This window comes from Phodopus roborovskii, unplaced genomic scaffold, assembly GCF_943737965.1.
Source record: "Phodopus roborovskii unplaced genomic scaffold, PHOROB, whole genome shotgun sequence".
In the NCBI taxonomy this organism is placed as follows: Eukaryota; Metazoa; Chordata; class Mammalia; order Rodentia; family Cricetidae; genus Phodopus; species Phodopus roborovskii.
The window spans coordinates 231,907-248,557 of record NW_026125669.1 but is presented as its reverse complement, the minus strand read 5'-3'; the positions used below and the strand labels follow the sequence as shown (position 1 = coordinate 248,557).

Below are 16,651 nucleotides of genomic sequence, written 5' to 3'. Positions count from 1 at the left end.
TATTTTTCAATTTTCCTATTAATCTAATATCTGACCACTTTTGTCTAACAGTCAAACTCTATAAAAAACTAGGACCAAAGCCACACAAAGACATAACTATATAAAAGAACTACAGACTAATATTCCTCATGAACATTGATGCTAAAATACTCAAGAAAATATTGGCAAATTGAATCCAAGTAAACATCAGAGAAATCATCCACCATGACCAAGTAAGCTTTATCCCAGCAATAGAGGGATGGTTTAACATAAAATATATCAATGGGATCCACCATATAAACAAACTGAAAAAGAAAAATAATATGATCATCTCATGAGATGCTGAAAAAGCTTTGACAAATCCAGTACCCTTTTATGATACAGGTCACGAAAAGATCAAGGATAACATGAACTTACCTAACATAATAAAAACACCATACTATAGTGGGATATTCACTTTGTCTCCTTTTGTGGCACTGACCACACCCATTGGGGGGTGGAGCCAGGGGCAGAAGTGACCTAGGGAACTAGGTCAGAGAAGGCACAGGAGAGCGTTCTCTTGCCAGCCACATGCCACATGGAGACAGGAGGAGATCCAGAGGAATTCTTGGAAGCAGGAAGCTGTTGGTGTTCACCTGTCTATGTTGTGAGTTATTTCTCTCTGAATAAACATCGGTTTGGCCTAATTGTTTATCCTGATCCTTATTAACCCACGATACCATACAATAAACCAACAGTCAACATCAAACTAAATGGAGAGACACTTAAGGTCATTCCTCTAAAATCAGAAACAATACAAGGCTGCCCATTCTCTCCATATTTCTTCAATATTGTACATTGCACTTGAAGATCTAGCTACAGCATTATGACAACAAAAGAAGATCAAGTGGATACAAATTGGTAAGGAAGAAATCAAACTGTCACTATTTGCAAATGATATGATAGTTTACATAAGTGACCGAAAAATCTCTACCGGAGAATTCCTACAGCTGACAAACACATTCACCAAATTAGCAGTATACAAGATTAACTCAATAAATAAATAAATAAATAAATAAATAAATAAATAAATAGCCCTACTATATACAGATGATAAAGTGGCTGAGAAAGAAATCAGAGAAATATCATCCTTTACAAAAACCAAAAACAACATAAAGTATCGTGGGGTAATACTCACTAAACAAGTGAAAGACCTATATAGCAAGAACTTTATGTCTTTAAAGAAAGAAATTAAAGAAAATACCAGAAAATGTAATGATCTCCCATGCTCTTGGATAGGTAGGATCAACATAGTAACAATGGCAATCTTGCCAATAGAAATCTACAGATTCAATGCAATCCCCATCAAAACCCCAGCACAATTCTTCACTGACCTTGAAATGACAATACTCAACTTTTTTGGACAAACAAAAGCCACAGGATAGCCAAAACAACAAGGGAATAAGGGAACTTCAGGAGGCATCACCATCCCTGAACTCAAGCTCTACTATAGAGTTATAGTCCTGCAAACAGCTTGGTATTGGCACAGAAATAGACAGATATACCACTGGAATTTAATTGAAAATCCTGATATTAACCCACATTAACCCTGATTTTTGAAAAAAACAGCTAAAATTATACAATGGAAAGAGGAAAGCATCTTCAATAAATGGTGCTGGCACAACTGGATGCTCTTGTGTAGAAGACTGCAGATAGATCCATGTCTAATGCCATACACAAAACATAAGTCTAAATGGATCAAAGACTTCAATAGAAATCCAGGTAGAGTTAACCAATCAGAAGAGAAAGGGGGAGTTACCCTCAAATGAATTGGTATAGGAGACAGATTCCTGAACATAGATAGAATAAGTAGTACAGACCCTGAGATCCATAATTAATAAATGGTACCTCCTGAAACTGAGAAGCTTCTGTAAGGCAAAGGACACAGAGGACAAGACTAAACAGCAGCCCACAGACTGCAAAAAGATCTTCAACAACCCACATCTAATGAAGAGCTTAACTACAAAATATAAAAATAATTCAAGAAACTAGTCACCCAAACACAAAATAATCCTATTAAAAAGTGGGATACAGAACATAGTAGAAAATTCTCAATAGAGGAATCCAAACTGGCTGAAAGACATTTAAGAAAGTGCTCAACATCCTTAGCCATTAGAGAAATGCAAATCAAAACAACTCTGACAGGGTTGTTTTGGCTATCCTGGGACTTTTGTTTTTCCATATAAAGTTGATTATTATGCTTTCAAGGTCAGTGAAGAATTGTGGTGGGATTTTAATGAGGATTGCATTGAATCTGTAGATTGCTTTTGGCAAGATTGTTAATCCTACCTATCCAAGACCAAGGGAGATCTTTCAATTTCCTTGTATCTTCTTTAATTTCTTTCTTTAGAGCCACAAAGTTCTTATTATATAGGTCTTTACTTGTTTGTTCAGCATTTCCCCAAAACACTTTATGTTGCTTGTGGCTACTGTAAAAGATGATTTTCCTCTGATTTCTTTCACTGCCTCTTTGTCGCCTGAATAAAGTAGGGCTACTGACTTTTTTGAGTTTATCTTGTATCCTACTAATTTTCTGAAGGTGTTTATAAGCTGTAGGAGTTCTCTGGTAGAGTTTATTGGGTCGCTAATGTAAACTATCATATCATCTGCAAATAGAGACAGTTTGACTTCTTCCTTTCCAATTTGGATCCCCTTGATCTACTTTTGTTGTCTTATAGCTTTAGCTAGAACTTAAAGTATAATATTGAAGACATATGGAGAGAGAGGGCAGCCTTGCCTTGTCCCTGATTTTAGAGAAATTGCCATAAGTTTCACTCCATTCAGTTTGACGTTGCAGTTGGTTTGCTGTATATTAAAAGAACTTCAGGAGGCATCACCATTCCTGACTTTAAGCTCTTCTACAGAAATATAGTTCTGAAAACAGCCTGGTATTGGCACAAAAATAGAGAGGTAGACAAAATGGAATTGAATTGAAAATCCTGATATTAACGCATACATCATGAACACCAGATTTTCGACAAAACAGCTAAAAGAATACAATGGGGCGAGGACAGCATCTTCAACAAATGGTGCTGGCAGTATTGGATGATGGTGAGTAGAAGACTGCAGATAGACCCATGTCTGTCACTATGCATAAAACTGAAGTCCAAATGGATCACGACCTCAAAATCAACACAGACACACTGAACTTCTTATAAGAGAAAGTAGGAGGTACGCTTTAACAAATTGGTATAGGAGACCACTTCTGGAACATAACTCCAGGGGCACAGACACTGAGAGCAACAACTAGTAAATGGGATTTCTTCAAACGTAGAAGCTTCTGTAATGGAAAGGACACAGTGGACATGACCAAACGGGAGCCTACAGACTGGGAAAAGATTTTCACCAATCGTATAGCTGACAAAGAACTGATTCCAAAATATACAAAGAACGCAAGAAACTAGCCAGCAAAACCCTATTAAAAAATGGGGCACAGAACTGAAGAAAGAATTCTTAATAGAGGAAATCAAAAAGGCTGAAAGACACTTAAGAAAGTGTTCAACATCCTTAGCTATTAGGGAAATGCAAATTAAAACAACTTTGAGATACCATCTTACTCCTGCCAGAATGGCTAAAATTAGAAACACCAATGACAACTCATGCTAAGAGGATGTGGAGAAGGGGGAACACTCCTCCACTGCTGGTGGGAGTATAAACTTGTACAGTCATTTTGGAGATCAGTATGGCGGTTCCTCAGGAAAACAGGAATCAGTCTTCCATAGGACCCAGCAATTCCCCTCTTAGGCATATACCCAAATGATCCACATCCATGCAACAAAGACTTCTGTTCAACTATGTTCATAGCAGCATTGTTAGTAATAGCAAGAACCTGGAAGCAACCTAGATGCACCCAATTGAAGAATGGATAATGAAGATGTGGCACATCTATACAATGGAAAACTACTCTGCAGAAAAATTAATGGAGTCTTGAAATTTGCAGGTAAGTGGATGGCACTTGAAGAAACCATCCTGAATAAGGTAACCCAGTCACAAAAAAGAGGAACATGGTATGTACTCACTCATATATGGATTTTAGACCTAGAACAAGGATCACAATCCTATAATTCACACCACCAGATAACTAGGATAGAAGGAGTATTCTAAGAGATTCACAGAAGGGGCAAGTGACAAGTCCCCCAGAGCACAGGGGAAGTGGGGAGGGCAGTGAATGGAGAGAGAAGTAGGAGAAAGAGAGGGGGAGGAAAGGAAATCACATGCAACTAGGAAGATTGAGTCAGGGTAGGAATAGAAGATGAGAGAGAGAGAGAGAGAGAGAGAACATAAAAGAGAGCCAATATTGGTTTGAAGAGAAAATTGAACCTAAAGAAATGTCTAGAGACCTAGAAGACTGCTGCCAACTAACAATTTTAGCAACCATGGAAAGGCTACCATAAATGTCCTTCTGGGATAGGGAGATCAACAACTAACTTATCCATGGAGCCTTCATCTAACACCTGTTGGAAACAGAAGCAAACACCCATACCTAAATGTGAGATAGTCATTCTGTGGCACTGACCATGCCCATTGTGGGGTGAAGCCATGGGCGGATGCGACCTGTGGAAGGGGGTCTGAGGAAGATGAGCCTGGAAAAGCTCTCTTGCTGGCGGGACTCAGACAGGAGAGCTTCCAGTGGAATTTCCTCGTGTTCATCTGTCTAGGTAGTAAGATATTTCTCCCTGAATAAACATCTATTCGGCCTATTTGTTTATCCTGATCCTTATTTAACCACGATATCTGGTGTCAGAAGTGGGATTTGCTTGTCTCTGTTTTTTTATTTCTAAAACTCCTTTATTTTTAAGTTTTTGTTAAATTTTAAGTGGAAGTTCTTACTAGCCACTTGGGCACCATCTGTAAGGAGTAAGGTTTTTCCTCCCGCCGCTGGTCTTGTCCTGCTGCACCAGTCCCAATTAACACACTGAGACTCTGTATTTGATATAATGCTGTTAGCCCATTACTACTTTCTTATTGGCTAGCTCTGTCTTAATTATTAACCCATTTCTATGTATTTCGATGTGGTTTCCTTACCGGGGAGTGGGGCAGGCGTCTGGTCTCCCTGGTCTCTCCATCTTGACCCCTCCTTACTACCTCCTCTTTCCTCCTCGTCTCCTAGTCCCACCTATCTTGCTTTCCTATTGGCCAACACTGCTTTATTCATTAACCAGTATGAGATACATATATACATAATGGCATCTCCCATCATCTCCTCTTTTCTGTCTAAATAAAAAGATGGGTTTTAACCTTAACATAGCAAAATATATCACACTTATCAAGTAGTAATCACAGTGAACAATATTTAGTTCATCTCCCATCACCTAAATACTGAGTCGAACTAGAACCTAGATGCAGACAGAGAGGACAAGAGCAGGTTGCAGAAACAGATAGAGACTGATGATCTGAATAAGGAGAATCTAACGGGCCCCTAGAATGATAGCTGGGAATCCAGCATGGTACTGACTCAGGCCCCCCTGAATATGGGTCTCAGCCAGAAGGACTGAGCAGTCTAAGGGTCCTCAGACAGTAGAACCAGGATATATTCATGGTGCACTAAAGGACCTTGAGGGCACATTCCCCATGGATGGATACTCCTTTAACTTAGAGATAGGAGAGAAGTTCTAGTCCCTACCTCAAATTACTTGGAAGATATAGGTTACCCCTCATGGATGGCATCACCCTACCTGTGGAGTTGACAGGAGATGGAAGCAGAGGGTGGTTGGGGTCTTGTGAAGGGGGAAGAGAGGTAAAGAGGGAGGGATGGAGGACAGCAGGGATGGAGTGAGGAACACAGGGAGCGAGGAAGGTAGAATGGAAAAGGGAACACCAAAATTTCAAAAAAAGAAAAATAAAAAACAAAAAACAACTCTGATATACCATCTTACTTCTGTCAGAATGGCTAAAATTACAATCACGAATGACAGCATATGATGGATTGGATATGGAGAAAGGGGAACACTCCTCCACTGCTGGTGGGAGTGCAAACTTGTATAGCCAATTTGGAGATCAGTATGGCAGTTTCTTGATAAAATGGAAATCAGTCTACCACAGGACCCATCAATTCCACCCAAATGATCCATATCCACGTAACAATGTTCAACTATGTCCATAGCATCATTATTTGTAAAATCAAGAACTTGGAAGCAACCTAGATGCCCCTCAACTGAAGAATAGATAAAGAAGATGTGGTGCATTTACACAATAGAATACTAGCAGAAAAATACAATGGAATCTTGAAATCTGCAGACAAATGGATGAAATTTTAATCAACCATCCTGAGTGAGGTAACCTAGTCACAAAGAGGAAAATCATATGTACTCATTCACATATGGATGTTAGACATAGAGCAAATGATCAGCAGCCTATACTTCACACCACCAGAGAAACTAGGATACAAGGAGTAACCTAAGAGATTCATACAAGGTCCCTCACAAAAGGGGAAAGAAACAAGGTTTGAAGAGAAATCTGACTCTAGAGAAATGTCCAGAGACCTGTAAGGATGATCCCAACTAACAATCTGAGCAACAGAGGAAAGGCTACCTTAAATGCCCTTCCCTGATGAGATTGATAACTGTCTTATATGCCATAATAGAGCCCTTATCTAGTAGCTGATGGAAACAGAAGCAGATAACCACAGCTAAACACTGAGTTGAACTCTTGAAATCTAGTTGTAATATGGGGGAAGAGTGATAAGAAAAGAGGTCAAGACTAGGCTACAGAAACCCAAAGCTGGCCTGAGCAAGCTCATGTACTCCAGACTGATAGCTGGAAAGCCAGCATTGGACTGACTCAGACCTCCTGAATGTAGGTCTCAGTTTGAAGGCCTGGGTAGTCTAAGGGTCCTCTGACAATGGAACCAGAATGTACCCCTGGTTCACAAAAGGACTTTGGAAGCACATTTCCCATGGAGGGATACTTCTTTAACCTAGAGGCAGGTGGGAGGGCCTATACTCTATTCCAAATTACTTGACAGATTGTGATGATACCTCCTGAAAGACATCACCCTCCCTCTGGAGTGGGGGAGGGGTAGGATGGGCCATGGGAGGAAGGTAGGGAGAGGGAATTGGGACTGATGTATTGAAAAAAATAAAATAGATACATGCCTAATCCACCCCACAGTCACAAGTCTTTGTCCTTGTAGGACTGAGTCAATAATCAAAAACCATCACCTCTAAATGAGCAATAATTTTATATGAGGTGGAGGATGGTAGGGGATTATTTACTGCTTAGCGTGTGAGATTAGAAATAAGAATAAAATATAGCTGATTAATACATATCTAAAGAAAAAAGAACTCCATGAAAGAATTAAAGGGTTGATTTTTATTTGTTGATTGTTTGTTTTTGTTTTTCCCCAATAGTACAAATCCTAAGTTCAAAACTAAGGAAGTTTGTGTCTATTTCAGACATTTCATCCAAAAAGCTAGAGATACAGGATAAATTATCACTCCCAATATGGCTTTCATATCCATGTGTCACCCCTGTCATGCACATGCACACACATACATTAAAGAAGTTGCTTTTCCCTGAGGACTGTTTTTTTATTCCATAAACATCTAGAATTATTTGTGTTAGATTGAGAGAGAGAGAGAGAGAGAGAGAGAGATTATAACTAAACACAGAGTGTGGTTCCAATGTAAAGTGATTGACACACAAGCAGGAGGACCTAAATTAGAACCCCCGAAACCAATTATAGTCAAGCATGGTAGTGTACATCTGTAATCCAAGTACTCCTTTGGGGAGATGAGAGATAGAGAAGAGAATGCCTGAAATCTGGGAGACTGCGTATCTTGGAAAATAAGGCATGAGACAATTTCTCAACAAAGTAGAAGTTTAGGGATAACACCTGAAGTTCCATGACCTCCAATGTATATGGCACACACATACACACAGAGGTAGGGGGACTAATAGGTGGAGAGAAATGATATCAATACTGTTGGATAGCACTTTTCCTTCCTGGAAAACAAAATTACCTATCATATCCCTTTTCCATTTATTGTGGATGATGAGGTTTTATGGTGACAAAGCCTTATAGACCAGAGTGTTTAGAGAAGATACTTCAATATTTGAGATGAAAGTCATTTGTGAAAATTTCCTTCTTTGTCATCAATCCTGAAGAAGTGAACTTATATCATGATAACTCTTTAATTCTCAAAATGCCAATAAATGCTTCTACTATTCAATGATATACACAATAGTATCACACATTTCTTTGAGAAAACTTTGGAGAAGGTAAGTTTTTCTTCCAAACAGGTTTTAGTGACCGAGCACCAACAATGGCAAAGTAAAGCAAATGCAGCCATTCACTCTGAAAAAGAAAACAAACAAACTCAAACAAAACAAAATAAAACCAAAAAAACAACAAACTGTTCCTTCCTTAAACTTTCTATTATAGTATAGGAAGTATCATGTCTAGCCATTTCACCTGCAACACACACCATAGAATAATTGCAAATTCTGTGTGTAGTATTGTGGATAACAGACAGTAACAAAACATAGCACCACAGATATGACTAAATAAAGGTGAGTCTTCTTTTTTACTTTCTTCCAAAATAATATTGGTTTATCTCTTTTCATTTTGTCTTCCATTTATAAGATAAGAGCACTTAGGAAATATTTTACATTGAATAAACTCCTGTGAATAATAATTTATTATTATGACACAAAATACTGTTATCTTAAAGTATACCAAAATATCACCTCCAATTTGGTGAATTCTTAGCTGATCAACTCAATTGTGTGATGTGAAAGCCTCAGCGCTGTGGAAACCAAAAGCAAAGCATAATTGGTTTTATTGATCTGTGACCAATGTTCTTGCCTCAAGAGCTTGATCATCTCAATATTACCCTCCAAAGCACAATACAAAAATGTCTATTTTATTACTTAATATGTCCATGCCTCAAAGTAATTAGCAATCTTACTTTCACTTTATTTCAAAGCCCCTGCAGAGAAACTGAGGTTAATTTCTCTTCCCAATCCCAAACAATTTCTAGCAGATAATATTATTTAAGGGGCTTTTATGAAATCTGAAAAACATAATGTGCTGTATAATTTTAGTTATTTCAAATCTATTTGATACAAAGTCAAGTATATTAGTTCTTAAAGAATTATTGATCTACTACATATTAATTATTAATTATTAATCTACTACATATGTTTTTACAAACAGAAAGAATACAGTGCTCAACCTTCTAGAGTGACAGTCTATTAAAAGTTATTGATTTGGTTATTATGATAGTACTTCAGACATAAAATACAAGTTTTGTTGCAAACTGATTAAGACAAAAGAGCCATGATCCATCCTAATGCAATGGTAACCCAAGAATCGGTATCTCTGAAGAAATACCTGGCTGGAATAGAGAAGACTCTACCTCAAGAGGCCTGACGTAAGAAGTGCCCATATCCTCTGAGACTAATTTAAGATTATTTCTCAGACCCTTGACTGCGACTCAAAGCCAAATCTTCATGTGAATGTAGTTCTGGGTTTTGTGGCCCCTGTTCTAGAAGCTAAAACAAAACTATGGGCAAGTCTCAGACAAACTGAGAATTCCTCTTTCCCTATATGGGGGCAAAGCCATAACAGCCAGATGCCAGAGATCCCAGTATCTCTTATGGTAGAGGGACACTGTTGTCATCTCACTGTTACAGGTTTGTGTCCCTAGGGTTAATATTTTTTTAAGTTGTAAACACTGGTTTGTAACACTAAATAACTCAACAAGTAAGGCCTTTGTTGTTAAGACTGATGACCAAAATTGAATTGCCAGAAGAGAGAGAGGGCAACTCCCACAGATTGCCCTCTAATCTCCATATTTGTTTCATAACACATAGCCCCCAACAGTACATGAAGAATGAACTTGAAAATTAAAAACACTACTTAAGAAAAAATTATAGTTAATAGCTCCTACTTAAGTTTGAATGTATATGCCAAGATACACTCTTGGCAGGAAAAGAGTATGAAAAACAAAACTTCAGGGATTGAAAGCACAAAGGCTCAGATAATACTTGATAAAAAATTATTTGCTAAGAGAAGAGAGAATGTTTTCCAGCATCTCCACCAAGTAACATTCTCCATTTCTCCACTTGGGTTTAACATGTAAAATGTCTGTGTGTGTGTGTGTGTGTGTGTGTGTGTGTGTGTGTGTGTGTGTGTGTGTATGTGTTTATTGTTGGATTTGTTTGTTTCATTGTTCTTACACTCTTTGAATGGGTAAATAGATTACATTTTTCATTTCTTGTCTGTCTTGAACATTTATTACTATCTCTCAGATGTTGATAAAGCTATCACTTCATTTTTTCATTTTTCACTCTTTGTCCCTTTCCTGGAGTCTCCTACTTTGTGCATGTCTGCATCAGAAGCCCAGAATAAATTTGTATGCATTTTTGCTTTTATATGTATATTTTCCATTCATTGTATAAGTTAAAATTATAAGACCTTTCAAGTATCAAAGAAAATATAAAACTTCCCACACTGATCCTTAAAGGTTTATAATATAACATAAATAGTAATTGTTAATGTACATAACATCGAATAAATGTTTTCTGATGCACTGACTGGTTTGAGGTGGAAGAGTTAAAAAGGATGTGAGGGGCAATTGATTGTATAGTGTGGAATTCACTACTTTTTTGAGGATAGTGCCTGGGAGTGATCATGGAGAATAGTCTGGAAGTGTTCTCAGTATGAAACTCATTATTACTTAGGTTAGTTTTTTGTTACATTGATTTGAGTATTTTAATTTTTAATTAAAAAAAAGCAATACTATGTGGTTCCCCCCTTTCTTTTCAAAAAGTCAACATTTAAAAATATATAATGCATATATAAAAATAGAATAGGGATCTATTCATCATTTTGTTGGAATAATTTTATAAAATTAAATGATTATGTAGATGGAGTGGGCTGGGCTGGGGAAGAGGAGAGGGAGTGAGATGGAAAGCAGGATAAGAACTCTGACTAGAAAGTAAAATAAAATCAAAATAAATAAATAAATAATATAAACTTATTTTGTAATAAATCAATATTTAATAAATAGCTATAAATCCTTTTGTTGTTTGTTTTTGAAGAGATTTACTTATGGTCTTGAACTCTATAATCCCAGTGCTTCAGCTTCTTGATTGTTAGCTAGGGTACAAGCATGCACCATACCACAACACCCAGATCACTAAATCTTATGTATAAATTTACCATCATACTTAAAAGTGGAAGATTAAATATTTTACATCTAAATTGAAGAGGAAGCCAAGGAGGTCCTGTTTTACAATTCCTTGCCAAGACTTTGATGAAAATTCTAAAAGCAATACAGCAAGAAAACAGAAAGAAATTAAGGAAAATTCTGTTTGCAGATTATACAATTAAGTACACAGACAATTATTAGCAATAAACACTGAACAAATAAATCTAAAATTGAAACACAAGGCCACAACCTAAAAGAGAAATACACAGTCAAATGCAACAAATGTATCCTTATTTTATAGTATCAAAAATTAGAACCGTTTTTGAGATTTTAGGTTAGTGCAACATTAGAAGAGATATTTAAAAGAAAAATTGATAGAAGAGAAACAATAAAATATAAAGGAAAATGCTTTGATAAGAGAAATATATAAGTAATAAGAAAATGTACTATTCTAATCAGAGGACTTATTATTTTAAGCTGTCATGTATATTAAAATAATTAATATTTAATGTGTCAAACAAAATTCTTTTAGTTGGCGTGTCTGTTTCACTTCTTTCAATTTATATGTTACTCATACAGAACTACAAACTCATGGAATTGTTGGAATGATCATTATTAAAGAGAAGAGCAGCAGAAGCTAGCTCACTAATACAAACATTGTGACATAAAAATGGGAAGACAGAGATTAATAGAACTACAAGTGGATCCACATATGAAAAGAAATTAATTTTCCACAAAAATTCCTACTATACCTTTATAAAATGGAAGAATACTATTTCAATTTATGCATACACCTGTATGCATAAATTCAAACAATAAGCTGCATATCATGCTTTTGAAAGGATGAATATATATAACATTTTTATAAGAAAAGCATAGAGAAAGTACTTCATTACCTTAGGTTAAGAAGTGAATTCTTAGAAAGCACATGCATGTGCAACACACACACACACACACACACACACACACACACACACACACATACACCACTGATAATAAATAAAATTTGCAACTCATCAAAATTAAATTAATTCAGCATTAACAACTGTGTTTCTTTTTTATATAATCTCACATATAATAAAGGGAAAAAAGGGTCAGTTGGCTTGTCATTGTAGGTAATACTCCATTATTACAAGGAAATCAAGGCAGCAACTTGAACCAGGTATTCATATCACATCCACTGTCATGAGCAGAGATATATAAATGTGTGCATACATTTTTGCTTGTTTTTCTGTGCTAATCTAACTTGTTCGTTTCTTACAAGCTCTAATATACAAAGCCTAAATAATGACACTGTCATAGAGAGATGACTCTTCTATAGCAATAAAATAATCAAATAATTCCCCATATATAATCCAAAGACCAGCCTGATCTAGACAAACCCTCAATTGATAATCTCCTCTGAGGTAACTCTAGTTTCTACAATTACTTCCAGTGGACTACAAACTAATAACATATTGAAAATTTACAAATTCATGACCACGGTGATTTCAGCCTCATTATTTGCCTGATTTAAAGCAGACATCCAGCTAAAAGCAAGAGTGAAAACCAAGAGACACTAGCTGTGGTGGTTTGAATCAAAATAGCCCACTTAAACTCATATGGAGTAGTACTATTAGGAGGTGTGACTTTCTAAGAACAGGTGAAGCCTTGTTAGAGAAAGTGTGTCATAAATGGTAGGCTGGGGGTTTCAGAAGTTCAAGCCAGGCCCAGTCTCTCTCTCTCTCTCTCTCTCTCTCTCTCTCTCTCTCTCTCTCTCTCTCTCTCTCTCTCTCTCTGTCTGTCTCTCCCTGCTGCTTGCTAACCCTGATATCAAAGTAGCTACCTCTCCAGGACTATGTGTACCCTCATGCCATCATGATGATAATGGACTAAACTTTTGGCCTGTAATGCAACAGAATTAAATGTTTCCTTGATAACAGTTGCCAAAGTTGTGGTGTCCCTTCACAGTAATGGATACCTTGACAAAGACACTACAGGTTTTGAATAATTATATATTATAAAATATAGGAAAATGGTGTTCATCATGTTTTGGCTCAGATGTTCTGGTCAAGTTCTCAGAAAAGGAGGCTTTGAGGTGGACATTTTCAAGATATTTATTTTAATTATTAACAATTTGTCAAGGTACTGATATTGAAACCATAGGATTTCTGCATGGTAAGCAAGTATTCTCCCATTGTAAGGATAGTTGGGTTATATTTATTGTATATAATCTTTATTATAGGAGTCGCCCTCTGCCACCTGGGAGTGAGATGTTGCTGGGATCAGGGTCTCTCCACCTCAGACATGATGAAGGGTCTTGTTTTGGGAATTTATTCCAAAGACAAAGATGGTGTCACACCACAGTTTACAAGTGCAGGAGAGAATTTTAATAAGTTGGTTCTGGAAAGCTAAGAGAAATGGTGAACATATTTGGACTTCCTCTGAAGGAAGGCAAAACCCGAACCTTCTATGGGGATGGAAGAGGGAGTTAGGAGAAACAGAAGGCAAGAAGAGGTGGGGAGAGGAGACCAAAAAGATGAATATTCATGCAACAATGATATCTGTTCAACTATGTTCAAAACAGTATAATTTGTAATAACCAGAACATGAAAGCAACCTAGATGCCCCTCAACTGAAGCATGGGTAAAGAAAATGTTGTGTATTGCAGGCAAATGGATGGAACTATAAGAAACCATCCTGAGTGTGGTAACCCAGTCACAAAAAGTCAAACATGGTCTACATGAGGACTTCCCCAGTGTGGTGAGCAGGAGAACTGGAACGAAGACAAAGAAAACATCAGAGCTGCTGTTGCAGGAGGATGCAGGGAGTTTCAAGACCTGGAGCTGCCTTCAGTGGAGGTGGATCCCTGTGGAGATGCTCAGGCTGCTTCAGAAGGAGCCGTGCTTGGTCTCTATGAGCAAGAAAAAGCAGAAAAAGAATGTGGCTGTGTCAGTGAAGTTGTATGGAAGTGGCCATCAAGAGGCCTGGGAGAGAGGGGTCCTCTTTGCTTCTGGGCAGAACTTGGCTGGCCAGCTGATGGAGTCTCCAACCAATGAGATGACACAAACCAGATTAGCTGAAATTATTGAAAAATCTCTCAAAAGTGCCAGTAGTAAAACAGAGGTCCATATCAGACCCAAGTCTTGGATAGAGGAACATAAATGGGCTTGTTCCTAAGTGTGGCCAAGGTGTCTAAAGAACCACCAGCCTTCTTGGCAACGGAAGCACTCCGGTGTTTGTGGGAAAGGGAATTACCTTTGACAGTGGAGGCATCTCCATCAAGGCTTCTGCACATATGGACCTCATGCGGGCTGACATGGGAGGAGCTGCAACAATATGCTCGGCCAATGTGTCTGCAGCAAAGCTCAACTTGCCTATTAACATCATAGATTTGGCCCCTCTTTGTGAAAGCATGCCTAGCGGCAAGGCCAACAAACAAAGGGATGTTGTCAGAGTCAGGAACGAGAAGACCATTCAGGTTGATAACACAGATGTTGAGGGGAGGCTCATCCTGGCCAATGCACTGTGTTATGTACACACCTTCAATCCCAAGGTCATTATCAATGCTGCCAAGTTAACAGGTGCCATGGACATAGCCCTAGGGTCAAGCACCACTGGAGTCTTTACCAATTCATCCTGGTTATGGAACAAATACTTTGACGCCAGTATAGACAATGGGGACCCAGTCTGGAGGATGCCTCTCTTTGAGCATTATACAAGACAAGTTGTGGACTGCCAGCTTGCTGATGTCAACATTGGAAAATACTGATCTGCAGGTACATGTACAGCTGCTGTGTTCCTATGGGAGTTTGTGACTCATTCGAAGTGGGCACATTTAGACATAGCAGGTGTGATGACCAACAAAGACGAGGTTCCTTACCTGCAGAAAAGCATGAGTGGGCGGCCCACAAAGACCCTGATTGAGTTCTTACTTCGCTTCAGTAAAGACAGCTCTTAGTTCGATCACTAAGAAATTTCTTCATGAGTCTTGAATTGACTATTTGGGCTTCAAAATATTTTTGAATGAATGAAAATCTTTTAAAGTCAAAAATGAATGATTTTCTTTTTCCATTTTAATTTTCAAAATTATTTTAGTATTCTTGAGTCATGAAACTCTAAATTTTATATTGTGAATTAATAGAGGCCTTTTAAACCAATAAAACATCTTATAATAGTAAAAAAACAACTTTATTATATATAACTATTCTTAACATCTTTAGAAGTTTTATCATGAAGACATGTTAAATTTTTAAATCCCTTTTCAGCATCAACTGAAATAATTATATAGTTTCTGTTATTAATTTATTTTAATTGTGTTTTACATTTATTGACTAATATCTGCTGGATCAAGTATGCCTTTCTGGAATGCAGCACATTTGGTCATAGTGTATTGTAAGGTGTAAGGTTTTTCCGCCTGCCGCCTCCCGGTCTTGTCCCGCCGCCATGCCGCCAGCCCCAAATAATACACAGAGACTCTGTATTTGATACAATACTGTTGGCCCAGTTACTTGTTTCTTATCGGCTAGCTCTGCCTTTAATTATTAACCCATTTCTGTTGATCTATGTATTTCCACGTGGCCTCCTTACCGGGGAGTGGGGCAGGCATCTGGTCTCCCCAGTCTCTCCATCTTGACTCCTCCTTACTACTTCCTATTTCCTCCTTATCTCCTAGTCCCTCCTATCTTCCTTTCCTATTGGCCAACAGTGCTTTATTATTAACCAGTATGAGAAACATATACAGAATGACATCTCCCATCATCTCCTCTTTTCTGTTTAAATAAAAAGGGGTTTAACCTTAACATAGCAAAATATATAACACAACAGTTATCCAATAAGAATCACAATTAACAATATTTAGTCCATTAACATTTAGCAAGATTAAAGGAAACTATTCTATCATCTATCCTATATTTGTGAATCTAAAGTCCTATATGTATCTTATCTTTAAACCTAACTAAGGAAAACTATAACCATAACTATTTGTCTTCAACTCCATCAAAGACCACAGAAGGATAGTATATAAACTCTAGAAATGACAGAGACAACTCACTGCCTAGTCACCCGAAGTTCTTCTGTAATCTTCCATCTTCAGCCCATAGGCCATAGTGTGTCTGGCAGACTCTTCAGCAACGCAGGAAACTTTAAACTGTCTTCTTGTATTGGCAGTTTGTCAGTCACTTTTGTCTGTGTCCTGCATACTGTCTCGCAGACTCTTCCATGAAGCAGGATCTCTGTTAGCAATGTCCATCTTGAATCAGAAGTCACTTTCCTGTGGGTCCTGCATGTCCAGTTTATACAGCATAAAGTCAAACAGTCCAGGCAAGAGCAGTGTCTTGTCCAAATGGCTAGTCTTGCCATATTGGAAGCAAACTTCATAATGCATTTCTTCGATGTCCATCTTCCTTTCTGGTGCAGGTGGTATTGCCAAGAGCAATTATGTCTCACTGTCACAAAAACCCTAAACCACTTTAAATGCCATATTCTGTAGGTCTTTG

The 16,651-nt window shown here is 37.7% G+C and overlaps 1 pseudogene; it reads left to right on the top strand.

Annotated features, from left to right (window-relative positions):
- The first annotated feature begins 3,323 nt into the window (after nt 1-3,323).
- Nucleotides 3,324-15,207, top strand: LOC127217295 (cytosol aminopeptidase-like; annotated as a pseudogene).
- The last annotated feature ends 1,444 nt before the right edge of the window (nt 15,208-16,651 follow it).